The 27877-nt window shown below is 29.4% G+C and overlaps 1 long non-coding RNA gene across 1 annotated transcript in view; it reads left to right on the forward strand.

The window, feature by feature from the left end:
* Positions 1 to 27877, forward strand: part of LOC147808157 (uncharacterized) — a 163479-nt gene that overhangs the window by 122448 nt on the left and 13154 nt on the right. The window contains exon 2 of the long non-coding RNA XR_015434744.1: positions 24396 to 24442. This is a non-coding gene — a long non-coding RNA (uncharacterized LOC147808157). The remainder of the gene's footprint in view (positions 1 to 24395; positions 24443 to 27877) is intronic.

Below are 27877 nucleotides of genomic sequence, written 5' to 3' on the forward strand. Positions count from 1 at the left end.
ATAATCGCTGTAATACATTATCTTAACCATACGAGTAGAAAAACTTTATAATATGGAATTTATAATTTTGTAAAATAGAATTATCGTTTTATTTAACACGAAAAAACACACGTAAAATAACATTGATACATTTGAAAATGTCTGACTTTCACAATACGTAAATTTCAGAAAATTCCGGCTATAATTACTGTAAAAAAGCAGCGGTGCTCAGAATGTTGGTAATTTTTATCGTAAAATCCATTCTTTTAAGAGCATGCTACGGAAAATAAATCTGATATACTGTAATTTTCACAGTAATAATTACCGTCACTGAATCACTCAAATTAAATAAATATTACTGAAAAAATTGTGGTCTAATATTTTATGACGGTAAAATTGAATTTTAAGTTAATATGAATTTTACGGATGACACACCCTAAGTGCCCGAGTCTTATACCGTAATTTGATCAAGAATTTTTCAGTACAAAATTTGAATGATAATTTTGTAGTTATAAAGATACTGTCATCAATTGAATTAAATGAGGAATTTAATGAATTAATAAATAAGAAGGCAATGTTATAAGATGAAAGAAATTTTCGACACTATACCTATAAATGCCTTTACCTAATTTATTGATATTTGACTTATTGATTTCTGTATAATACTTAAACAGAAAAACTTTACTAAAGGACTTATTTAAAAATTAGTTAATTTGCTTTTGTACCAATGAGCAATTTCCAATTTTATTTGAACTTTTAACATAGTTCACTTATAGTTAGTGATCATAGATTGAATAATTGTTTATAATTGGTTTGTTCCAGTTATTCAAATATATATATATATATATATATATATATATATATATATATATATATATATATATGCTGTGAGATTTAATGTGCTTAATTCAACTATCAAATTCGGTACAAACTTTGTTTGATAAATACTTTTTAAATTAAAAAATTTCAAACAAAACTAGATATAAAAATTTTATCATCAATTAAATAAACTCTTTCAATGGTCTTATTTAATAAACAGCTCCAAGTTTATTAATTTTAAACCTAATTTTCTATTTCAGAAAATTTCTAACTATAAAATAAATATTTTTATGACTACACTGCAGTTTTTATTGCTAGACGATAAATAGAAATATCTTTAATACAAAATCTATAAGTTTCGAACAGACATGTGGCATTTTCAATGGGCAACAAATCTGAAAACCAACGACCAGCGGTTAAGATTTATGATGTGAAATATTTCACTTGTTTGCACAAGTTTGCTGACGTGTTTCATTGATAGAAATCATGATGTACACATGCATATCGGCACTGGGCAGAATCAGGTGCTCGTTAAATGAGAATGTCAGTGAGTGGAAGTTCAGGTAAAATCTATTGGAACTGATTCGGGGCAAAGTATTTAGGTAAACGTTTCGGCTCGAACACTAATATTCTCTTCGATCGACGAATTCGAATTCGAATTATCCATTTATGGATGGATATTTGTTATTGTATCTTTATTCTAATGTAGATAGTATTTTGCAAATAAATAGAAAATATTAATAAAACTATTGAATATATATCCAAGTACGTTGCATATTTTAAAAAAATGCAATAAAAAAGTTCAATTTATAAGTACTTAAGTCAGTCATTAAGATAAAGTTTTGCAGTTTGTTTATGAAATTAATTGGAAATGTTTTTGTCTTCAAAACACTGAAACAAGAGCTGAACTGTCAAAAACACACTAAATGGAACTACTAATTTCTTCAAAAAAATATTTAAAGACTTTATTATCCTTATTTTATAAAGTGACCATATTTTGAGAGCTTCTTACTAAAAATTACGCAATAAAGAAAGACATTAACTGGTTTTAAAAAAGTCATTTTTAACTCTTTTATGGATTCAGAAAATTTCTTTCTTAGAATTTTAAAAAAAAGTTTACTTCTTAAAACGATTATTTATTTCCGCAGATATTCTAATTATGATAAACTCTAAAATTAATATTTGAATAAAATTGTAAACAAAATTAGTGATTCTATGTAAAATTTAAGTCATCACATGGCAAATAATATAAACTTCATGATACTTTTAATACACTTGATAGTTTATGGCATGACATATATTCTTAATGACGAAATAACTTTTATAATTTCTGAGATGAATTTTAAGTGTTTTTCCTAAATGTTATTCCTTCATCGTTTCTGTCTAACAAAACTTCCATAAGAGCGAACTTAAGCTCTTCAGCCTAATAGTAGTAACAGTAGTAGCTAATTGTAGTAAAATTTCCTTCAAAATAAAATTTGTGCGTTTATAAATTTGAACCTTCAAAAACTTCAAAATACTAATATCTCTAACTGCTAAAATCTGTAAAATATGACTTTAAAGTATCATCGTTACTTATAATTACTTTTACAGTTCTTCTTCATAGAAACCATCAGAAATAAAAAGTATCAGGCCTCTTAGTAACTAATTGGAGGTTATGCCATAATCAGTCTATAACTGATACGAAATGTTACTTTTATCCATATATATTGGGCAGTTATTTTGTCCAATATTTTACAGTTTTGTCTTTTCTGCAAAATATGCGAAAACATATTAAACGTCACAGCTGTCTCAATGTGACGAATGGCACAACTTGGTCCAATAAAGACCACAAATATTACAGACACTGATGTTTTTATACTTTAAGATGAAAGAATACTGTAAATACTGAAAAAATAATATTATTATTATTCGTATCCAGAAATATTGTAAATGAACCAATATTTGGAAAAGAAAGCAATTGCTCCAAATAAATTGATTAACTAAAAAAATATAAAATTTTTTCGCACAAGTTGGGGTACATTTTTATAATATTTGAACTTTCTTTTATATGTTACGTATAAAATAGATCTAAAACAAATTTTCATTATTCCGATATACATCATTGTTCATAAAATATTTTTTTTAAAAAATATTTAAAGATTTGTTGATATCATTTAAAGAAATTGATAAAGTAGAATACACTTATAACAATCAAAAAACCGTGAGGAAAATTGGGGTTCATTATGAACACTACATGAAAACAAAGTTCTAAATTTTTGAAATATTTTTTTGTCTGTAATTATATTTAACATAAAAAAAAATATATAGATAACAAACATTAAATTTCATTAAATAAATAGCAAATTTTAAAGATATACCCAAAACCTATATGAACTTCGATGCTACAATGGTACGCCACATGGTAGAATAAAATATAAGAATGATAAAAGCAGGGATGATTACAATCCGAGATAGGTTACGCCCCTGACTTTTATCATTCTAATGAAGGTATACTATTGTGACATCGAAACGCGTATAAGTGTTTAATTTTTTTACTACTTGGGATTTTAAAACGTTTTGAATAAAATTTAATTCCATTACAGAGACTTAATTTTGTAATTTTTTATCAAACATAAAGGCTATAAAACGTCCATAATGGGTCTTATCCAGTTCAATCTTCGCTATCGAATTTAGGAGTAGCATCTAAATTGTATCCCACTTAATCACATCTAGGTAAAGGAATTTAAATGCTTATTTTAAACGTTTTGTGTGTTTTAATGTCACAAGGACCCGGTATCACTACAGACTACAGCATGTTGAATTTGAAAAATGCTACCTTGACAAAATTTGAGCCCAAATAATGTTATTTACAAAGTCTTGCAAAAAAAGACAATGAAATAGGAGCAAAGATCACTTTTTGAAGTCATGGAATGATACATTCCGACTAATGAAAAACTCCTCGGGAATATAAATTTTTTTCTAAAAATGTAATATTATCAAATCATATACAAAACAAATCTCTGGTAACAACCGAACATCGACATTTTTAAATTAAACCATTTATTTATTTACAAACTAAAGACGAAATAATTAAGAGCAGAATTTTTCAACATAATTTTGCCATCGTCATTTGTCAAGCTAGCATCGAAGAAGTACTGCAAAGAAGTTTCTTATGGTTGGTAACTGAACCACAAGATTGTGGAGAGTGCACCTTATCTCTTCTCATTCTCAAATTTTTCTACATTGTTACTCACTCTCTAATTCGCTTTAAGTTATATTATTATTATTTTTTTTTAGTGTTTCCGTACAAAATAATATTTTTTTTACAGAATATCCAACAACTACACTTTTATACTTTATGGACAAAAAGAATTTCATTAAATTAAAAAAAAAGCATTAATAATTTTTTTCGTATCCTTGTTTAAAAAACAATCTGATAATTTAATGCCCTTATTATAGCCTCATTGAAACAATTATTAAAAATCTAGATTAGTACCAACAATTAACCTGTTTTCAACAACCCACAGAAACAAAGTTATATCAAACGTCATCCAACTTAAGCAATTTAGGACCGATGAAATAATACCTGGAACATTAGTTGACTGCAAGAAAAAGGACAGTCACGGAATGGAAATTAAAATAAATTATAACCTCATTGAAACAATTATTAAAAATCTTGATTAGTTCCAACAATATCAAACGTCATCTAACTCAAGCAATTTAGGGCCGATGAAATGATACCTGGATCATTTGTTGACAGCAAAAAATGGACGGTCGAATAGAAATTAAAATAAAAAAAGTTAAGTCCTTGATTCTGGCAACTATACCACTGGCTAGATGCCGGATTTCACATTATTCTTGCTATTATTTTGAATTTTATACACAACCAATATTTATTTCACTTCCAGTAAGATTATCTCTAAGTTGCGTTTTGGAACAGAAAGTAATTGTATAATAAAACTACAAATAAAACTGATTTTCATGTTCCAATATTCATATTTTTACCAAAACATTTTTCTATTTATAACCTAAAGACAAAAATCAAATACGAAAAACGCGTTCTTAAGATAAATCCATTGAAGAAAATTTTGATATTTAATTCTACGTTCTCTTTACTTCATTGATACAATGATTGAAAATCTGAATCAGTTCCGCCAATCAATTACTCTCAACAGTTAAACTAAAACACAAACAAACTTATATCAAACATCTTCCAACCCAAGCAATTTAGGACCGATGAAAAAAACCTGAAACATTGGTTGACAGCAAGGAAAGGGACGGTCATGGAATAGAAATTAAAATAAAAGAATATAAGTCTTTGATGCTGGCAACTAAACCACGGGCTTGATGTCGGATTTTGCCCTAATCCTTCTATCATTTTCGAGTTTTTCTACTTATAGTTACCCATTTGCTCCTTTGCTTCCAGTTATATTATCTCTTTGTTGTGTTTTCGTGGCTAGTAGATTGTGTTTTCTTTCTGTTTTTCTTCTTCTTTTTTTCTTCTTTGTAAATGTAGTCATCGGAAGGTCGTTTTCCTCTGAGACTTTTTCCTTTTTTGTAGTATCTTAGAAGATTGAATATTCTGTGGCGTAATGAGTGGCGGACTGTTGTTGCTTCATGCATTATTTATGCTTTTTTCTTTCTTCATTAAGATGTTATAAAAATTTCTCTCAACACAATCTTGATGAAATGTTTCCTTTAAAAAATGGAACAGAGCAAAAATAAGAAAAACGATTTTACTTTTTGACTTGAAAACCAGAAAAAAAAGTTTTAATGAGTGTTAGAAGAATCTTTTTTTTAAAAGAATATAAAAGAAACTTTAATGTGATTTCGTGAACAATAAAAATTGAGTTTTTTTTATAGAAATAAGTTTTAGAACAATGTGTTTATCGTATAGTTGAAATCTTAGAAGATATATTTATCTAGTCAATATTCTTTTTTACTATTATTCATAAATAAAGTTTGAAATTCGTTCCCATAATAAAATTTTGTTTGCATTTAATGGAATCCTTTAAAAAAAAGCTTGCTAATTTCCACCAGATAAAGTTTTAAACAATAAGTTTAATAAATTCCGACTAACATTCAAAACATTATTTAAACTAGTCATTCATTTGCAATGTTTCTTTTATTTTTTATAATTTTTTTTCAGTTCTACAATTTGCTATCCTATTTTATTAATATGGCAATATATTTTTAAATTATATATACATATGTACGTTATGAAATAAACTGCATTTTTACATGGTTTGATTGATTGTTAAGATCTATAACATTACTAATGAGCTACTGATTACGAATGGAAAATTGAAAAATTTTTCTGAAGTGATAATTCCAGGGTTAGAAATTGATACAAATTTCGAAAATTAGTTGAGACTGATTGAAATTGGTTGAGACTGATGGACTTGATTATCAGAAGCACAATGAAAGGACATAATATGCAAAATAAATGATTTCGAGGTAAATTAGAACTTTAATTGTGATACTTTCGTGTCATTATCTACGAAAAAATATTTATATATGGAAATTAGAAAGCTTCCAAAATCGGTATCTCCTTAAAGTGTCAAAAATAAGTAGCATTTTAAACGAAATACTCATGGCATATCAACTCATATTGATGCTCTTGAGTCATGTTTCATTCACTAGAGCAATGTATCTCTATGATTACAACTCCCAAAATAAGTTTAGTTTCCATCGTACCCCTTCGTCTAATTTTTTTAGCTTTAGTGAAATATTTTTATTCAATATTTTCACAGAGAAAAATATTCTAGTAAAATTCTCCATACTGCATGGTCGTTACATTTCTGGTAAAAAAAAACAACACAATTGTAGTAATAAAACCCAAAATATACGGAATTTAATTCATTCATTTAGTACTTTTTCTGTTCCTATGGTAACAGCTTATAGGAAATTCCGTTTTTTAAAATTCTAGCTCTTATTACCACGCATTTTATAAAAAATACAGAACTGAAAATTAAGTTTAATCGAATAAATGATATTTATGCCATTCTCTACATATCATTATACAATTACCAGATTTTAGTACATTAACCGAATTTCTTCATGCATAATAAAACAATATTTTGTTATTAATTTTATTTTAAACATCACCAAAGCTCGTTGGTAAAAATTACAAAGCTTTTTGTTGTTCTTACAGTTAGAAACACAGTAAATTTTAGCATATTCTGGTAGTTTAGACCATGTTTATTTCTTAATATAAAGTGGTAGTAATGGAAAAATAAACGTTAGCATAATAATTAGTTTTTAACTAATTATTACTTGGATGACAAGTCTTTATAGTTTGTTTAATTATTTAAATATTGCAATTTCCGTTATCAATCATATATATCACATTAACAATAATCTCTGGCAATCACTAGATTATAACAATTGATAGATCGATGATCGAGATTATAACAGTGATAACAATCACATTGAGATCTCATTTCGTGATTGCCAGATCGTATAGATTAAAATTTATATTTCATTAGCATTGTAAAAACTCTTTGAGCTAAAGCAGAAATGTTGATATCTATGATCCGAAAATGATGATCCGGATCTGTCTTCTTTGGTCACCACCTTTTCTTCGGATAACGCAGTTTATCTTGTTTATCCACGATACTTTCAGTTCAATTGTTCCTAACCTGTTCATCTTTCATCTTCCGGTGGTAGCGTCCTGACGACTATTTCAGTTCAAAATGCTAAAAAAAAAGTCAATAATTTAATCGTTTAAAAATTTCCAATTTCAAGTTAATTTTTAAACATATTTAACAAAATATAAATAAGATACGATTTTTTTTATATATATGAAAAATGATAATAACAAAATTTAAATCAGCGGATAAAATATGTCAATGACAAGAGATGAGATTTTTTTTTTAAAAAAAAGGGGGATACATAAAAGATTTAATTGTTCTTGACTTTGACATTTCCTACCGCAGTAAATCGGAAGTGTTTGAATCCGTATGTGAAAAGATTGTGGATTCTCATTGATTCCTTTAATCATTACTATGGAGTTAATTAACAGCTGTGCTTGTTTTAAATGGGAATTCGATAAATGGAAAAATGAGAAATTTCCGTCTTCTTTTCCCCACTCTGATTCAGTTTCTGGAAAGGGAAGAAGACAATGTGTTGCGCGTATAAAAAAGTAAACCCCGTAGATGAAAACTATTAACCACAAAAAGAACGCACTCACACACAGAATTGATGATCAAGAAAAGTGGGGAGAAAATTTGAATATCGAATCTTTTCTTAGCGAGATTTATTCGGTTAATGCTTTTGAGGAAAGTAAGAAACATTAATGTAATTAATGTTCGATAAACTCTCTCGCAGAACAAAGAGAAGTTCTGAAACAAATTTTATTGGACACATTTGTTTTTCATTTCATGTTTTTATTCGATTTGTTATTCCCAAAAATGCTTGTTTTTATTTTAATGGACTCGACCCCAAATTATATAGAAGCTGTGGAATAAAAGCTCGCTGAAAAGAGAAAAAAAAAGTTGGTATAAAATGTTTCGTTTCGTCATTAGGAGAGCAACACAAAGAAAGAAAATTTCAGAGTTTTTAAAATGAGAAACGAAACGTTGGTAGAACACTAATGGTCCACAATTTTTGATTCCTTTTATTCAGAAAACTGCTTTTAAGGTTAGCAGATTCCATTTTAAGTTGTTTTTGTCGAGCTTATACAAATCACTAACATCGATAATATGTCACATTATTTTTAAGTGGTATGTGGCATTTGTGGTCTTATAGAAAATTACTGTTCAAAACAACATTTTATTTCTTTTTCCTCTCTTTTTATTTAACAACAAAATTATTATAACAATGAACCGTTTTAAAATACTTCTTTTTAAATCGGTTTCTATAAATATTTATAATACTTATTCCAGTTAAAAATATAGTAAACATTTTAACTAGAAAAACCATTTAGTAAACTTGTAACTTTCTTTAACAAGATTCTAATTCCGAATAGATACTTTTGTTTATTAAATTGTAATATTTCTTTATATGAAACATAAATGAACGGAAAACTGTGAGTTTGACAAAATTTACCTGGTGTATACTAATTCGTAATGCAGATAGTCTATAAATGGTATGAGTCTATAAAATAATATCATAATAAAATCGCAATATATTAATCATTAGTATACAAATTATTGTTTTTAATATTCGAATAAGATGTGTGAATTCATAAAAATTATGATTACTTAACTGTATCCAAATTACATTTAAAAAAAATTATATATGATGCTATATATAAATGAAAACTTTGGTAAGTGAATTTTTATTTACTATTTTTTTAATAATTAATGTTTAATAAATTTTAATAATTTAATAATAATTCAGGATAATGCGAACCATAATATACCAAGTAAATGTTCTTCAATTCTTGAATTATTACTGCAACAATTGCAGTTATAGTAACATATATAAACAATTTAGCCATATGAATACATTTAAAAAATTTTCAATTATGATTTCTTTTAATGTTTTTCGTTTTCTTTTCTTAATTTAAATATATATTGTACGAGGAACATGATTAAAGGCGAAAAAAAAAATTAAAACCATTTTCCAGAATTATCCCCTAACGCCGCATGTAATAATAAATCCTTAAATGTAATTTTTGCTCGAATATTATTATATTCCCTTAATAGAAGTACTAGTTTGAAGCGATTAATTATTTTTGCTTTAAACTTGCTTTCTTTAGACGGAGAAAATTAATGAAATAAACACAATAGGATCTGATGGTAGAAGAATGGTTTCAATTTTTCTTATCTTGCATTGAATAAAATGCAGTATTTTAAAGAAATGTTGGAAGCTAATATTGCATTTCTTTATCTATAGATAACAATTATTTCAATATAAAAGTTTTGTATTTTGCTGATGGCAACATATTGTTTCTCTACTATTTCAGATTATTTGAGCAAATATTGCGTAGGAGTTGAACCTTTTAAGAAAAATAATATTCTTCAAAGCTTCACAGCAAATTATTTCCACTGTTCAACTATGATGAGATACAATACTTATTAGATAAAAATTATTTTTTTTCCAGAATTCAGTATGGGTTTTTCTATATAATGATAAAATAAAGAGTATGTTTGCCTGTGTATGTGTCTTTCTTAAAACTCCAAAACCATTAATGCTACAATCTTAAAATTTAAACAATCAGAACAGTGAGTGATAAGAGAAATTTAAGCCCCCTATTCCAAAATTTGTGCTAAACTTTCCATCAGATTTTTCAAAAGAGACGTTTGAAAAAGGGAATTTTTCATTAATTCTGAGTTTGTCATTAATAAAAATGAAACTTCAGACGATTTTTTTTTCAAATATTTTAAATATTTCGCCAGGGATAATTTTTAGCTTGTAGCTATCTTGAAAAAATCTTATTGCAGGTTCTTGCAGACTTAATTATTGTTTATCTGTTATTAAGATAAATTCAATGGTCAACGAGATCTTGGTTACGAAGATGGACGTCACAAAAGTAGCATTTCTAAAGTTATCTGAAACCACCTGTTTATTTCTAATTATGCTTTAAAAACGTGTTTATATAAAAATAAATAATCAAAAACCCAGGGTATTTGAAATAAAAAAAACAAGTTATGAACTTAAAAAAACATGCACAGAGCTCCAGTTGCACAAATGTATTTTTTATGACGAGTTGTTTAGTTTGGAGAAAAAACTATAAGCATTAGAAACATGATTTCTGAAGTCAGATGGGAGAAGTGCTCCTAATATATACTCTCAGAAATTCTATTCTAAAATTGTGGTACAGTAACGGGCAGCAATCTGTTTATGCAATTAATTGTGAAATTTACGGTAGAGAACGTTTTTTACCTTTCGGTTCTGAAGCAATTTAATACAATCTTATTTATTTTTACTTAATTGTTTTGTTTCAATATGCTAAAATAACTATTATCTAAACTGTTATTTAGTCATTTTTTTCGAAATTTTTTTAACTGTGTTTATATTTATTATTATAATGTACTATACCCTCATATTTAATGTCAGTGTGATGGGTTTTAATTATAAGAGATAGATTGCATTAGTAAAAAGCTGAAATAATGCTTTGTTATTTTGAAAAAATGTAGAGTAATGTAAATAAGTTCAAAATTTAGAGAAAGTAGAGTTTTTCTTTATTTTCTTCTTTTTGACCTTTTTATATTTATTTATTATGCTGTTCATATATATATAAGGAATCGTCATAATTAAATGAAATTTAATACACAATTGAGTGGTAGTGGTACAAATAAATGATTAAACTTTCAAAGCAACCAAACAATAACAAGAGATCAAAATTACTACTTTGTGTAGCCACCACGCGCTACAATAAGTGCTGTTACACGACATGGCATGGGGTCAAGCAAATTTTGAATGTCTGTCTGAGGAAGAGCATTTCATATTGTTTGTATGCGTACCCAAAGTTCGTCTGTAGAAGCAACAGGACGAGGATCACGAACGAGGCGCCGACCAACGAAATCCCACACATGTTAGTCGGCGACATATCCGGGTAATACCCAGGCCAAGGAAGAAGCTGTACCTGCCGCGACGCAAGGAAGGATTGAACAGTCCTAGCAATATGAAGGCGGGCCTTGTCCTGTTGAAATACAGCTCCTGGCAAGGCTTGAAGGAAGGGAACAGCTTGGGGCTGTAGAACTGTACATGCTGCTGTTCATATTACCCACAATTCGTAGCAATTGAGATCGTTCATGATATGCTATATGGCACCCCAGACCATAACTCCGGGTGTTCGTCCACTGTGGTGTTCGATAATGCACTCCGTTAGGTGAAGTTCACCGGCATTGATTAAAGCTGGATTGGTCAGAAAACACGAAACGTTGCCAATCAGCACGACAGTCCCTATGCTGATTGGCCCATTGTTGCCGCAGGCGGCGATGGTTTAGAGCACTGATTCCCAACGGGGCGATACCGCCCCCTGGGGGACGGTGAACATATGCTGAGGGGCGGTGAACTTGTTTTGGGCAGTAGGGGGGCGGTAGGTATGTTTTGGGCCGTAGGGGGTCGATGAGCATTCAAATTCATTTTTAAAACTTCTAAATAAAATTATTAAATTAAAATTAATTTAATAAATAAAGTAAATCAAAAATTAATATTAATGAAAAATAATTAAATTAATATAATAAATTAAAATTATCCGATACACCATTTGTACCAGTAGTAAAACGAACTTATGTGACAACTATTCTCCAATCCGAACTATCGCAGGGCATGAGTGAGTTGTTTTTGCTTCTGACTTATTCAAGCCATTTGGTGAAAACTGAAGTGCATGCGCTTTCAGTATGAATGTTTGATTTGATCCGTGTTTCTTAAGATGGTTTTCGTTCGCTCCCTTTCAGTTTTTTCCCCAGTTTTGATTCAATTTCATTGATTATTTGACCTGGTACTTGCGCGAATTTTTTCTTTGGCGTAAATCATCTATTGATTTTAAGATATAGTTTATTTTCTTTCCTCGTTTGTATTTTGCTGCTGCCTACAATGTCGGTTAATAAAAAAAGTGTCGTTAATCCAGTGCCACGTACTTGCAGTTCGGATTCGGAACGATACAGTGTTTCACCGGATTGATGAGATGGCTGAAGACATTGAAGTTTACTTATGCAAACTTTTGATGTCCAACGTATTTCCCTTCAAGTTAATGAGTCAATCTTGCCAAGTAATGAGGCTTTACTGTTGGCTTACTTCCGATTTATGAATGAATGAAAAATTATTCAAGAGATGCTTTTTGCAAAAAACCTGATTGAAAATACCGAAGGTAAATCTATTTTTAATACTGTCAAAGATTATTTTATAGAGAAAAACATTCCTCCTTCGAATATTGTGTCTGTTGCCACTGATGGAGCTACTGCAATGGTTGGTTGACATTGTAGGTTTAACCCCATTTTGAAGAGGGAAGTACTCATCCCAAGACAAAGATACCTAGAAAACTCCTCCCATAATTGATGGCCAAGTACCAGATATTTCAGCTGTCCACTGTGTGATTCACAGACAACATTTAGTTGGAAAAAATCCCAGAGACCATTTGCATCAGTCATTGCAATATGTCGATCTCTGCTGTGATGAAAATTTGCAGTAATACTCTCAACGATTGATTATTCAGAGAGCTGTACAAGAAAAACGATGAAAAATTCAATCGCTTGCTACTACACACTGAGATTCACAAGCTTTCCTAAAACGCCTGTCTCAATAGGTTTTGTAATATTTTCGACTCTGTGCTTGAGTTCCTTGAATGCATGACGGATTTATTTGTAAAATTTAATGGTGTTAATTTACAATTTCAAGGCGACGAGCTCAATTTGATCACTACAAAATCAGCTATTTCTGCCTTTCTTGGAAAACCCATTTTGTGGAAGCAGAATTTTGGTAGGAATAAGTTTAGTCAATTTCCAATCTTATCGGAATAAAGAATAGTGAAATTCTCTCTGATGATACACAAGAATATTGTAATAACCTTGAGTCTTTGTACATTGAATTTTCAGACATTTTAAAGATGTTTTGTCCCTGGAAGTCCCTTAATGGGTTACGAACCCTTTTGTGAATATTGAAACAGCAGAGGTTCAGATTCAGAAGGAATTGGTAGAACTTTCAACTAATGAAGCTTTGAAATAGTAATTGTCTTACAAAATTTTGACTTCAAGGTAGCATTTAATAGCCTTCCCTTCCTTCTACTTTGTGGAACGAAGATTCAGCAATGTGACGTATCTAGTCACAAACAGTTGACTGAAAATTGTGTAAAGAGGGTACTTGCGTCTTCACCTCATTGAAAATATTGAACCGAACGTTAAGTAACTGGCCCTGAACCAAGCACAATCATCTCACTGACATAGTTACTTAATTGTTTCGTTGATACTACTTTTTAGAATAAGTTTTTTAACAATCTTATTAGGAATAAGTGACTCTTATTAAGCATAGGTGTCTCAGGTGTATTTTTTCATTACTGTAATTATTTTGATTATAACAAATAGATTGCAATTACTTGCCTTAAAAATGTTGCCTCTTTTAAATCAGCACACTTCCCTCCCTCCCCATGCTCTAAATAACTAGATTTTCACAAAGGGGGGCGTAGAGATTTTTTCTGACTCTTAGGGGGGTGGCAACGTAGAAGAGGTTGAGAATCTATGGTTTAGAGTGAGGGGGATCCTGTATAAAGGAGTCCTTGCGAGCAGTCCACAATGCAGCAGATGTCTGCGAATTGATGAATCATACAATGAAACACCTGTAGCTATTGACCACTGTGCTGCCAGTTGTTTAGAGGGAGCCCTATGGTCCGTTAGCGCCATGCGGACCATGTGTCTATCATCGCGAGCTGACGTGACCTTTCGGGATTCACTACCGGATTTCCGAGTTGTCCGACACTTGTCCGTCCACTGCTTCCAAACACGCATCACTGTACTGCTGCCACGCTGCACACGAGTGGCTACTGAACGATAGGACAATCTAGCTTCACAAAGGCCGATTATTCTCCCCCGTTCAAACTCCGTAAGTTGTTGAAATATCACTCTCTTTCGTCAAAGAGGCATAAGTAACGACTGAGCTAACGTTTACCACTAGCAGATAACCACCGATAACCATACATGCTTCGCGACAGCTGTCTATTTATTCGGATTCATCCGCCATTCAGAGGGCTCTGTTCAGAATACGCATGCGCTACGGGTATGAAATTCTAATCATTTGCATATCATGCCCTACATTGCATTTCCTGAAAATTTCAGCTCACTCGCGTACGTCCTTCATGGTGTTGCAATTTTCACAAACATGGGTTGCATATATATATATATATATATATATACAGGGTTATTCATAATTCCCTCCGGGCAGTAACTGGACTATCGCATTGATGTATGCCGTGTGACCAAGGGTTCTCGCATAGAACACCTGTAATGTATGTAAGTAAAATTTGAATAGTTTCGAGATAATTTCATATGCTTCTTTTTTTCATATTCGTCTTCTTTTTTTACTATAACGCTTCGAAACAACGAAGGGAATTATGAATAACCCTGTATATATATATAGGGCTTCACTCAACATTAGAAATTATTTTGAACATCACCCATGCTCACATTAAGGCCAATGGAAGACTCCTTTGCATCATTGTCTTCTCACAACTTTCACATGTGTTACAGATTGTTTCAGCCCTTTGAAACCCTTTTATGGATTTATTAAACTAATATGTACCTTTTTCAATTAATTTGTTTGCTTTTTAATTCATAAATTATTCTAACTACTATTGATTTTAACTTAGTTAGTTTCATAGTAACTCATATAAAAAGCATAACTCTAAACAAACTAAACACGTTGTTTCAGATAGCTTTAGAAATGTTAATTCTAAGATGTAGCCTTAATTACCGGACTCGCTGATCATTGAGCTTGATGTGGAAAATAAAGAATAATAATTAAATACTACAGAGCGCGCAATAATTTCCTGCCACAGTTAAATAGAGCTGTAAGCTAGCAATTTTCACTGATATTATGTTACAAATATATGTAAAAAACAGAATCTTTTGCTGTTGAAATTTGTAACAATTGCAAAACAACGAGAAAAATATTTAACAAATGTCCCCCGGAAGGACAATATATATATATATATATATATATATATATATATATATATATATATATATATATATATATATATATATATATATATATATATATATATATATATATATATATATATATAATATATATATATATATATATATATATATATATATATATATGTAAAAACAAAATCCTGCTTTCCTGTGTCATAACATATTATTCAGTGAATTATATTCAATCAATAAAATTATTAAGTTAACACTTTGAAAATCGTGCAATTTTAAATTGTAATGAATAAATAATATAAGTTAATTATTTTTATCCCAGTATTCACTTCACCATAAAAACTTGACTAGACAAGCGTCTGCAGCATAAATCCGTAATAATTAGATTTTTAAATTAATCAGCCAACGGTATGATTTGACTAATATTTTTCGTATTTATTAATGTAATGTATTGCGCAAAATTTGTGTTGACAAGTTTTCAAATTGTCAGTTATTCAGGCAAAATTAAATGTTTATAAGATAGTAGTTTAAAAAAAAATTTTTTATCATTATTATGTGTTAAAATTGAGAAATTATTTAGAAACCAATGCATGAGATATGTATTAATAGTGAAGTTTAAATTAGTAAATATTCATTGCAGTTCATTTTTGAAACAGAAGAGTAAAACTTGCAAAACACAGAAATAAATTATTATTACTTCGAATGAGTATTAACTCTTTAGTCTAAACTCTTTAGGTATTATAATCACTAAGTTTCCATATTGTATTGAATTGAATAAATGATAAGTTTAGTAATTATAAGTCTACTGAAGAACAACAACAGGCATTAACAGAGATTAAAAGAAAAAGTTATATAAATTTGTGTTAGTGCCTGCGAAAGATACATAGTATAGGTAAAATAAGATAATAGTAGTAAGGAACGTACAAGCAAACTGCTTTGTAAATATTAACTGACTTTACTGCATTTGCAGTAAACGTAGTAAGGTGTCACCAGATTGCAATTCCTCTTGAAATTGATTATAAATGCTTTGATTTAACTGACTTATTAAGGTTAAAGTAAATTTTGATGATATTACTGTTTAATGTAGCAATATTTATTTTAACCTTAGGAAAATTTTTCATCATTTTATATAATTTTTCAGAAATAGAAAATAGTTGACTTAAGACTTTTGAACAAGATATTACCTGTGTATGTAATCGCAAAATGTAGCATTTACGAATCTCTGTTTTCTAATGACACTATGATAATATAAACATTTTATAATACTTGAGTAAACCATATCAATGGGTAAAAAGCACTGTAGAGTTTTGATTTTACATGCAAAATGTTGAATGTGCGAAATTTGAATTACTTGTTTTTTTGCATACAATATATTTCTTGATGCTTTTCAGGCATTGTGATCTTTAAATTAGTTTTTATTTGTTAAAATAAGAAGCTCATTTTCTAAACTTCTTCTTTACTTTTAGATATTTAAGAACATTCTACTGGCATTTCAAAAAAAAAAATATTTTATTTTTAACATATTTTTAACATAATAATAGCAAATTGAAAAATAATACACATTGATATATATTATCAAAGTAGCACTTTTACTTAGATAATTACTTCCAATTAACTATTCTCAATATTCAGTCTCAGTTTAATCGCATAGAGTTATTACATTGGATGACGTATGTTGAAAATTCGTACCGTTATTTTCCCTCGACTAATTTGAATTTGGTTATTATCAAAAAGGGAACGATTAAAAATGGTTAGTTAATGTTATTCAGCAAAATATTTCCATCTTATGGTGAAATAATGGAGTAAATTACGTCAACTGCTCCCGTCTCAAACTTTCCACAGTTGAAATTTGTGTACGGCCTATTCCCCAACGTCTTTGCAATTTCCCAGCAAGCATAAATATTTCCCTACGTATATTCCGACACATTTCTATTGAGGTTCCTTCCCTTTAATCACAATGACCGATAAAGTAATTTGCATGATTCGCTGAGACACCAAATTTCAGATCGATAACCCGTTGTCTTGTAGAAGTGGGCGTCGGTTAGAGTCCCTAATTAACACAGAGCTTGGTAATCGATGGAGGTAATACAGCAAGGGCCTCTCCAGACCATAGTGTCGTCATTCTACTTTATATTGAGACAGATGGACACTTGCGATTCATGGTTCTCGGCGATTCATTTCGATTCCTCGTTCCACGCACAATACATAATTAAAGATTCTTTTCCCTTTTACATTTAAGATTGCTGGATGCAAATGGATGGAATTTGCAACAAAAGTTTCTCAGACTATGAGTTTAAAAGGAGTAGAACACTTTTGGGGTGGGTTTTATTGAATGGGTGCCTAATTTTCTTCACTTTGTCTTTCCACTTCGTCAAACTAAGAGTTTAGTTTGACATAAACATATTTCTTCGTCAATCTGTCTTCGAATAGTAATCTTGGAATACATTGAATCGAAATTGGAAAATACATCAACTTGTTGTGCGTTTCCAGTTGTTATAATTTAAAGAGAAAGCACGATTTGATGATTTATGGCTATACGTTGAAACAGAGAAAAAATCTGTCATTTTATATTTAATTCATAGTTACAATTTTTGCTACATGAAAATTAAAATTTAGATAAATTTCTATAAAGAGCAATATTTATAATTTTTCAAATGAAAACGCTTAATCTGTGTTAAAAACTATTATTTAGAATAATTAATATACTATTTCGCTGCTTTTAGTAGCTTACTATTTATTTTATATATATATATATATATATATATATATATATATATATATATATATATATATATATATATATATATATATAATATAAAGTTTGCAAACATTATCAGAAGTCTAAAATTATATTTAGTTTTAAGGAGTGATACAATTTATACCTATTCTATACAAAAACATTAAATAGACATTTAAAATAAGAACTAACCACAATATTTGCATGCTTATCCAAGAGAGATCATTTTCTCACTGGAATGCCCAGTGTCCTCAAAAGTGGATGAACTGTAATTTGAAAATGAATACAAACCATGCTTAAATTTTAACTTTTAAACTCTTATTGGGTCATAATAAAGAAGATTTGAAAAATTCATTGAAATATATTAAGTAGAAATAATTTGGTCTTTAATGGGTTAACAATGATTTTGTATTTTTGTGTTCTTTTCATGTTTCCTTACTCCAAATGTAAACCACCTATTATTTTGACAACCCCATCTGTTAGATTTTATTAAACTGGTTTAGAGAATGCTTGTCATATTTTACCTGCACTTTTCACATTTGATAGTTTATTTAGGCTTGATAGAAACTATGATTTTCCTGCACCACACTTTTCAAAATATAGCCATTTTGTTTTGATAAATAGAAATTACAGTTAGTGATTTACCTCGTTTGAGACGATAAATCGAAAGTATGTTAAGAGGTCTATTGCGCGTAATTTTTAAACACACTGTAGGTGTTCATTTTAAGGAAATAAATTTGAGTTTATTATAATGCTCTTAAGATAATTTAAAAATAATTTTTAATCTAATGCTAGGCAACTTGATTCTTTGACATTGTTAGGAACTACAAGATCATGTAATAGAAACAAAAATAATAATTTTTAGTAGACACTACAGCAGAAAATCAAACGCTATAACAAAAGTATTAAAATCAATTTTGTATCATTTCTTGATCAAGAAATAACTGCGGGCATTATCTGACAAGCCATATGATTCCAACTGCCAAAGAAATTATGACTGTTCGTTTCATACAATTTTTTACGAAAAATAAAGAAATAACTGAATACCTGTCCAAATAAGACATAATAAACGTTATTTATAGGTTTGTCTTTAAAATATACTGTATATTTAAATGCACAAAGCTTAAAATTACCCTTTGGCATCAGGAAGAAACATACATTTGTTACAAAACAAATTTCGAGAAAAACTATTTTTGTCGAAAGTTCATAAGTATTTATACGAAATGTCATCTATGATTTTTATATGTTTTAATGTTTTTCTTTTTTGCCTGATATCCTATTACTTTGTTTTAAGTTCTTGGGGCAAGTATCAAAATGGGAATTTCGCACTCCGCTCTTGATCTATATTAAAATACGGATTTCCATATAGAGTGTTAATAAGAAAATCGTTTTTGAAAAATTTCAATCAATAGTATGAAGTTTTCGTGATTTTAAGTTTGAGTTTTGAATCACACCTCATATAGTCAGCAGTTCTCAGGAAAATAGAGCAAATAGATGTTCATATTAAGGAAAAGGTTCCTGTTTGTTATTCGCGTAAGTCCAATGCGCAGTCTAATTTTGAAAACTTAATTTTTTTGATTATTCAATACTTTAAATGGAGTCATGCTGGCTCAGTAGTTAAGGCACTAAATTTTTATTGCGAAGAACTGGGGTTTGATCCCCGCTGGCGGCTTGACACCAACCCAGCTTCAGATCAATGGGTGCCAGCTTATCTGGAAAGTAAAAGCGATATGTGTGTAGTACTGACCACATTAGTACAATCATGACGTTAATCTTGAAATTGTAGAACCTTAATCTCTATGAACCCCTTGGCCCACAACGGGCTGTTGCAGGAATGTTTTACTTCTTCAATTATTTTAATGAATCATAATAAAAAATTTTCTTCATGTAAATTAAGAGCAATATTTGCACCAGTTTTTCGAATTATTAGTTATATATTAAGCTTTAGTATGAGGACAAGTTTTTCCGAAACGCGCAGTAAGTACTTAAATTTTAGAAATTGCAACCTGTTGAGACAACCATTAATCAGATAAAAAATTAGACATCAGACATTATCTCTCCTTAAACACCTATATATACGATGATTATTTTTAAAATAGATGAGATGCAAGAGATGTCAGCGCAGCCGCAGAAACTTTTTTGGGTATTCACAATAACGGTGTTTTTTGTATTACAGCGCAAAAACTATGAGACAGAAACTTGAAGGTGTACAGAAAAGCACACATGAATTAAAATGGAATAAAAAAAAACATTCGCTAATTAGTTTGAGAATTGACTGCTAAACATATTGGAAAAAATAGCATATGTGCCCTTCTTCTTTCCGCAGGAACACAACTGTAGAGTAAAAATATGACACGCTGAAAGGGCCATATTCGTTTATGAACCTAACACAGAGGTTTTATTTTCGAAATTCCAATTTATTCTATAGTAACAGCAAATTTAAAATCCTTTCTGTGAATTTTTACTTTGTTATTTATCCATTTTCTTACATTTTTCGTTACTGCTTAAAATCTATAAGATTTAGAAACTTGAAATTACAAAGGAGAGTAGAAAATTGTACTAGGAGTTCGATGGAAGAAAATAAATGGTTCGATTATTAGTTCAAGAATACTTAATTGTTAAACTTGCAGTAAAAATAAACATGTTGGTTGATCTACTGCGATGCAGCAAAAGAGTTATAATATGAAATACTGATAGGATCATTTCAAATTATAACTTGACGAGAAAATTTTTTTTCGAAATTCCTATTTGGTTTAACGTTATTACAATATTTAGTGTTTTTTCGTATTCTTTTCATTAAATAATAATTATTTGCTTATTGTTTCAGAAAAATTTTTCGCTCTCACGATTTTCAATTTATGAGCTTCCGCTTAAATTGGTGTCAAAAGTAGCAAAAAAAATTAAATTGAATAATTAAATATGAGACAGGTTAGATGTTGTCGGATATGGAAATATCTAAAAATATAAAGACTGAAGAGGCATTAAAATTATTTCCAATGTGAAATGTTCTAATCGTTATGTTACATATTATTAATATGTTTTATAATAGAATCGTTTTATATAGTCAACAATAAAAATACTCATTTAGTGCTGGTTCTTGTGTCAGATATTCTGTATTCTTATTTTTTTTTCCAAGAGCATTTGATTATTTTTCAAATAACCTATTCTTTCATTTCGTTATGATTAACATATTGATAAACTGCGCTAATATGAAATTATAATAATTATATATTTTCAAAAAAATTCTGTTTTTTAATTGTCTTGTGAGAAAAAAGTTTTAAGGATTTCAAGGGATAAAACGTGCTTCAAAATTGATTACGTGCTTCAAAATTGATTCTGAGAAAAAACAAATCTCCTTACAGACAGAAACTGTTTTTCTTGAGCACGTCCATCATCACTAAATAATAACTCTCAAGTAGGTTTGGAGGCTCCGATTTTAAATGTCATTGATATTACTAAATTTAACCATCCTCAAAATGCAACAAATGGCAATACATTTGGAAATTTTGTAAAAAAATTTACATAAACCGTTCTTTCCCCTTGATCTGCTCTGATGAATGCAAAATAACTACGGGGTTAGGGGCTTGAAACGAACAGGAGACGGAGTCTCTTAATTTCTTTTACAATTTCTGCAGAAATATTACACAAGGCTTGAAAGTAATTGCTTGTGATATTGCTAATACAATTTCAGAAAACTTTTTGATGGATGCAGTATTATATCAATATACATACTTCATTTCTTTAACCCTGATATAAATTTTCCCACTGAACTGGAACTTAGCAAATAGCTTCAGTTTTGTCCTTTCAGTTGACTTTACATTATCAGATTTATCAAAACAAATTTCAGAAAGGTAATTATCATTTTTCGATCAATATGCATTTTACTATTGAAATTCACTAAAAGAAATGTTAACTATTCACAATATTATTTGACATCAAAAAATGAATAACACAATGATACTTATCTCGGCAAACTTATGATAATTAAGATTTTACTACATGTATTCAATTTTTCCTATGTTTTAGCACTTTTTGCATAACATTTCAGTTTTATTATTTTTTGGATTGATGTTTACAGATTGTTATTTTAAATCTGCAATTTAAAGCAACATCAGCACACGACTAGATATGAGCAATTCTACAAATAAACGCCAGTTAGGCGGCCAAAAAATAATAAAAAAATTTTTGGGAGGCACACTATTTCTACATGAATTTTCTTCTTCCTTACACCCTAAAAAGGCGAGAAAAAATCGTGAACATGAAATTTTTTCTTTGTGACATACTTTAAATGTGACATACTCTTTCTGACATACTCAGATAAATCTGAGCCGTTTATTCAGATAAAACGATTTTTACATAAATATAATATTATTATAATGTCTCTCTAATATGTATTTATAGAGATTTCATAATATAAGATTATATTTTAGTATAAAAAACAAAACTAAAAAAATTTAATCAAAGTTCGTAAATTGAAAAAATCGGGAAAAATTCAAAATTGGTATTTTATCATTTAAAGTATGTCACAAAGAAAAAATTTCATGTTTAATATTTTTTCTTGCTTTTTCAGGGTGTAAAAAAGAAGAAAATTCATGTAGAAATAGCGTGCCCCCCCCCAAAAAAAATTTTTTTGTTGTTGTTTGCCTAATTTGCGTTGATTTCTAGAATTGCTCATATCGTCGCTTTTATCGTCGTAAAACTTAAAAAAATCGAAAAATGAGATATTTGGGTCATTTTGTGTAAAAAAAATCACCCTTTTAGAGAAAAAAAGTATTATCTTCATAGTTCAATAAAATTCAGAGAGCAGATAAATCGTTGTCGCATTGGCGTGATTAGCATTAGATAGAAATTGCTCTCCTGAAAAATTTGCTTTTTTGAGTTACCGCGGTTTAGTTTCAAAGCGACGATATGAGAAATTCTACAAATAAACGCCAATTTTTATACTAAAATATAATCTTATACTATGAAATCTCTATAAATACATATTAGAGAGACATTATAATAATATTATATTTATGTAAAAATCGTTTTATCTGAATAAACGGCTCAGATTTATCTGAGTATGTCAGAAAGAGTATGTCACATTTAAAGTATGTCACAAAGAAAAAATTTCATGTTCACGATTTTTTCTCGCCTTTTTAGGGTGTAAGGAAGAAGAAAATTCATGTCGAAATAGTGTGCCCTCCAAATTTTTTTAAATTTTTTTTTGGCCGCCTAACTGGCGTTTATTTGTAGAATTGCTCATATATCTTTCAAAACCCATATTTAGCGGCGTTAACCCTACATGCGATGGAAACTATCCTTGTCATTTTACTTGTATTCACTCGAAGTAAGGAACCAAAGAAGAATAAAATGCACAATTTTCAGTGACGCTCATTTCTGTTTGAATAGTACTGTTGAAAATGTTAACTTTTTACAACACATTAATTTTAATTTTTTTTCTGAATTTCTGTTGACATTAGATTATTTATGTTCATAGAGTGTTATTCTAATAGCTTAATTATAAATAAATATCATCACACAGTTTCAAATATCTTTCAAGCTACTTATTCAGTTACTACATGTTATGAATACAATCCTCGTGATTTTACTAGTTTTCACTCGAAGCTGAGAAGAATAAAACGGGCAACTTTAAGTGATATCTATGTTTGTTTAAGCATCGCTGTCAACTATTAGAAGTTACATAATTCTTTAAAATAAAAGATCCAATGTTTAATGACTAAAGATCAAAAGAGAAAAATCATTTTTTAAGCTTACCATTTGAATGACATGGAGTCGATATAAAATGGTTTAATATCAACAGTGACCTTTCGCATTCTCTAAACTATCAGTGAGCAAAAATTCACTAATGGTTTAGAAAAATCATACGCAAAAGATAAAAAAACACAGTTTTATTTATCTAGATTAAAAATGTGATGTATTTGATTCTAGAAAAGATTTACTGTTACTAGGTATAAACAAGCGAAAATAAGTAATTGTTAATATTTATTGTCAAATACTTTGCAGAATTTGTCTTTAAACAGAATTAAAGAAAATTTCCTACAAGTTCAATGTTTCACCAGTTTTATCGGTAGATTACTTAAAGGATTTTCTATTTCTTCCATAGAACAAATTTAATGCAACAAGACACATAAAATATTTTTTTTTTAACTTTTCCTCTTGAGAGATTCACTCTCACTTTCTATTGCTGTTTATCCAATTGATGAAAGTGTTTAGTTCTTTAAAGGTTCAAGATACGAGGTAAAGATTTCTATTGATTTTAGAAGTTAAACTAAATTTTGACCGAGCTTTATAGTCATTTCTCCTTTTTTTCTGATTTTCAGGTTTAAGGATCAAAATGGAGGATATATTACACATAGTGTAGAAAGTGGTATGAAATATTATTCTACAGTTATTCTACAGTTAATATATTATTCTACAGTTCATTATTTAAAATGTCTATCTTAAAAAAATCGGCCACGTTATTTGTTAATTTAACATTTTTATTTTTTAAGACGTATAGCGAATTCTGTCCAACTTTTGTCGTTCTTAATTTAAAATTACATAGTTTAAAATAATAAAAATTAGTTTACTTTCCATTGGCAAAGATTTTTTGTTCATTATTAAAATAAATAATTTAAAATAATAATTAAAAATGATATTTAAAACAAAGACATATATATATATATATATATATATATATATATATATATATATATATATATATATATATATATATATATATATATATATATATATATATATATATATATATATATATATATATATATATATATATATATATATATATATATATATATATATATATATATATATATATATATCCTACCAGAAATTATTTTAGGTTTAAAGAATTTTAATGTTTTTTGTTTAAAATTGCTTTGATGTTTCTTTCAAAATGAAATACGTTAAAAGTGAAACTAAGAAGGGGACTGATAAAATTAAATATTTAGTAAATTAAACAAGTTGATCATCTTTAACCCTCTCCCCTAAATAAACTATTAGCTCAATATTTCCTAGATTGCGGCCACTATTTCTATTTTGAAGCTCAAAAAACTCCAAACGTGCTGGGGAAAAAATGTTTATTCAGAGATAAAAAAAAATATTTGTTTTCGATTTCGATTATTATTTTAATATTGTGCAATTTTTTTTATTAGCATAGTTAAGGTTATCCTCTTGAAACATTAGCCCTCTTGAAAAATTAACCCTCTTGAAACATTAACCCTCTTGAGCCATGCTAATACGCAATTTTTGGATCTCTAGTGTTTAGGTATAGGACATATAGTAAATTAAATATTACCCAATAATGCTTAATTATTTTTGGAATAGATACGGTAATTTTGATATTGATATAGTGGTAATAGGTGTCATATTAATAGGTATCAAATTTTTAATATTGGTACCAAGGTATCTAATACTGATACTATTTTAATAGAATTTTTACAGCTCCTAAAGAAGAAAAAATTTTGATTGTTATAAATGTTGACTATCATGAATTGGTCTCGAGAAATTACGTTAGGTAAAATAAAAATAGTTAATCTTCAATTTGGTAGGGTGATTTCCTGAAAACGATTTAGTTAAATCTGATATTGCAAAACCATCTAGAAGATCAAAACATAATAATGAATAAAAATTTCTTGAACTATTGAAACTTACCGACCGGATTGTGTAGGGTTCAGGGAACTGGCCTTGCATCAAAAAGGCTATGGGTTCGAATTCCGGGAAAGGCATGGATGTTCCTTCATTCTCTGTACTATCTGTTCCTACTGAGTGAGCAACGTTGGTGCACCTGATATGATGCCCCTGAAAGAGTGGCCAATATATCTGCTTTGTAAAGAATATGCCTGAATTGACGATCTGTTAACACAGGTGGGCATTGAAAATAAAAATGACAGTGCTGTTGTAGCTTCAGGAATCTCGTCCTGATACTTCGTTTTCCCCGGTGACGCCCACCTTCATAGAAAGTGCTTGCTATCGATCAGTTTAAGTTTTAAATTGTTCTTAATAACCAGTTTTAAAATGCTTTGTATGTTTTTTTTACCTATTTGGAATTTGTTTGCTGTTAGATTTTGTTGTTTATTCCTATTCCTAATCCTAATTCCTAATCCCTATTCCTAATCCTAATTCCTAATCCTAATTCCTAATCCTAATTCCTAATCCTAATTCCTAATCCTAATTCCTAATCCTAATTCCTAATCCTAATTTCCAATCCTAATTCCTAATCTTAATTCCTAATCCTAATTCTTAATCCTAATTTCTAATCCTAATTCCTAATCCTAATTCCTAATCTTAATTTATGTTGTTTGTTTGTTGTTTGCGTTAGCTTTATATTAAAGAATGATGTTCCAGTGTGCTAGTATTTTTATTTGTGATCTTCCAAGCTATCACTAACCAACACAGATAGCTAATAAATGTATGATATAATGCTGCGATAATTTACGTAAAAATCAAAAAGCTCATATAAAAATTTAAAGTAGGGGACTAAGGCCCATATGGGAAACGCTAAATATAGATCTAATTAACACCTAATTTTAAAGGCTTTAAACCAATTTCTATCTCCCTAAGAAAACTTTTTCAAGTCGGGCTCAAAGTAATCACAAAAAACTTTAACATATGATTCTACATCGGCATTTTTTCAACCTGTCTGCTGTGGAGAAAAAAAGTCAATTTATTGCTCTCGTTTGAAATAACAAAAGGTGGACAGGATTACAGCAGATATTAACTCATTAAATTCCGCTGCATCTTTCAAACAGAGGTAGGATAACGGCGGAAGTGAACAATTGCTTCCTATGCCAGCAACAATTCTTCTGAAATCCATTGTCTAGGGAAAAAAATCATAACTTCTGCTTCCCTCCTTCAAAGTCCGACGATTGATTTAAAGCAGTCACCGTGCTACCGAATTCGAACAATCCTAGGAATCTCTGGCCACAATAGACAAGGGTTGAAAAAGGAAGATGGGCACATCCCTTCTACCTCCCTACTATCCTTTTCCCTTGGCAATAGCTGATCATCGCCCCAGAAGAAAAAGAGGGGGTGCCGAGCTTGCTGTTCCCTCTTCCCTTCTGATCTTGGTAAGGAATTCCCAATATCATTGAGAAATGTGAAAGAGCAAAGTGTTCACCTTCCCCTCATCCTGTTCCCCTGTTCTTTAGATCGATTTGGTGGGGGTGGTAGGATGAGCAGAAGAAAAGGAAGACGAACGGCCCTCATGTCCATCCATCTTAGGTGCACCAGCGTCTTCTTCATGGAAGATTGGTCCCCCAGTAACCCTTCATTTCTTTCTTTCCTCCCAAGATACCACTTCTACAGTGTTAAATATTCAAATGCTTTTGTTCTGATACGAAGTTAAAAAGGATAATGAATCAAGTAACTGCTCTTTCCCTTTTGTTAAGAGTTATCAATAAGGCATAAAATCATAAGTGGTTTCAAATTGTTTGATTTTCAAATCAAAAATTGATACCTTTTGAATAAATATCAGTTATTGTGCAAGGAAGGAATTGTATAAAATAAATCATTCAAAATGACATCATCATAACAGTGACTTATAAGCATACTGGGACACTTACATTTTTGAGGGATGAAGGAATAAGCAGAATGAAACTGTTAGTCTTAACAAAATTTACTTAAAGTATTTCACATTGCTATTTCTTGAAAATATATAAATTTATTAATCTTCGATTTTTGAACGTTTCATAACAGTAAATTGCGTATCTTTTCTTAGTAAAGAAAGTAATAAAATCTTAATACATCAAAAAATATGACAAATAATATTGTAAATAAATGGATTGTAAATATATATATTGAA

The sequence above is a fragment of the Parasteatoda tepidariorum genome, chromosome 6 (genome assembly GCF_982258835.1).
Source record: "Parasteatoda tepidariorum strain Cologne lab strain chromosome 6, Ptep-v5.0, whole genome shotgun sequence".
Classification (NCBI taxonomy): domain Eukaryota; kingdom Metazoa; phylum Arthropoda; class Arachnida; order Araneae; family Theridiidae; genus Parasteatoda; species Parasteatoda tepidariorum.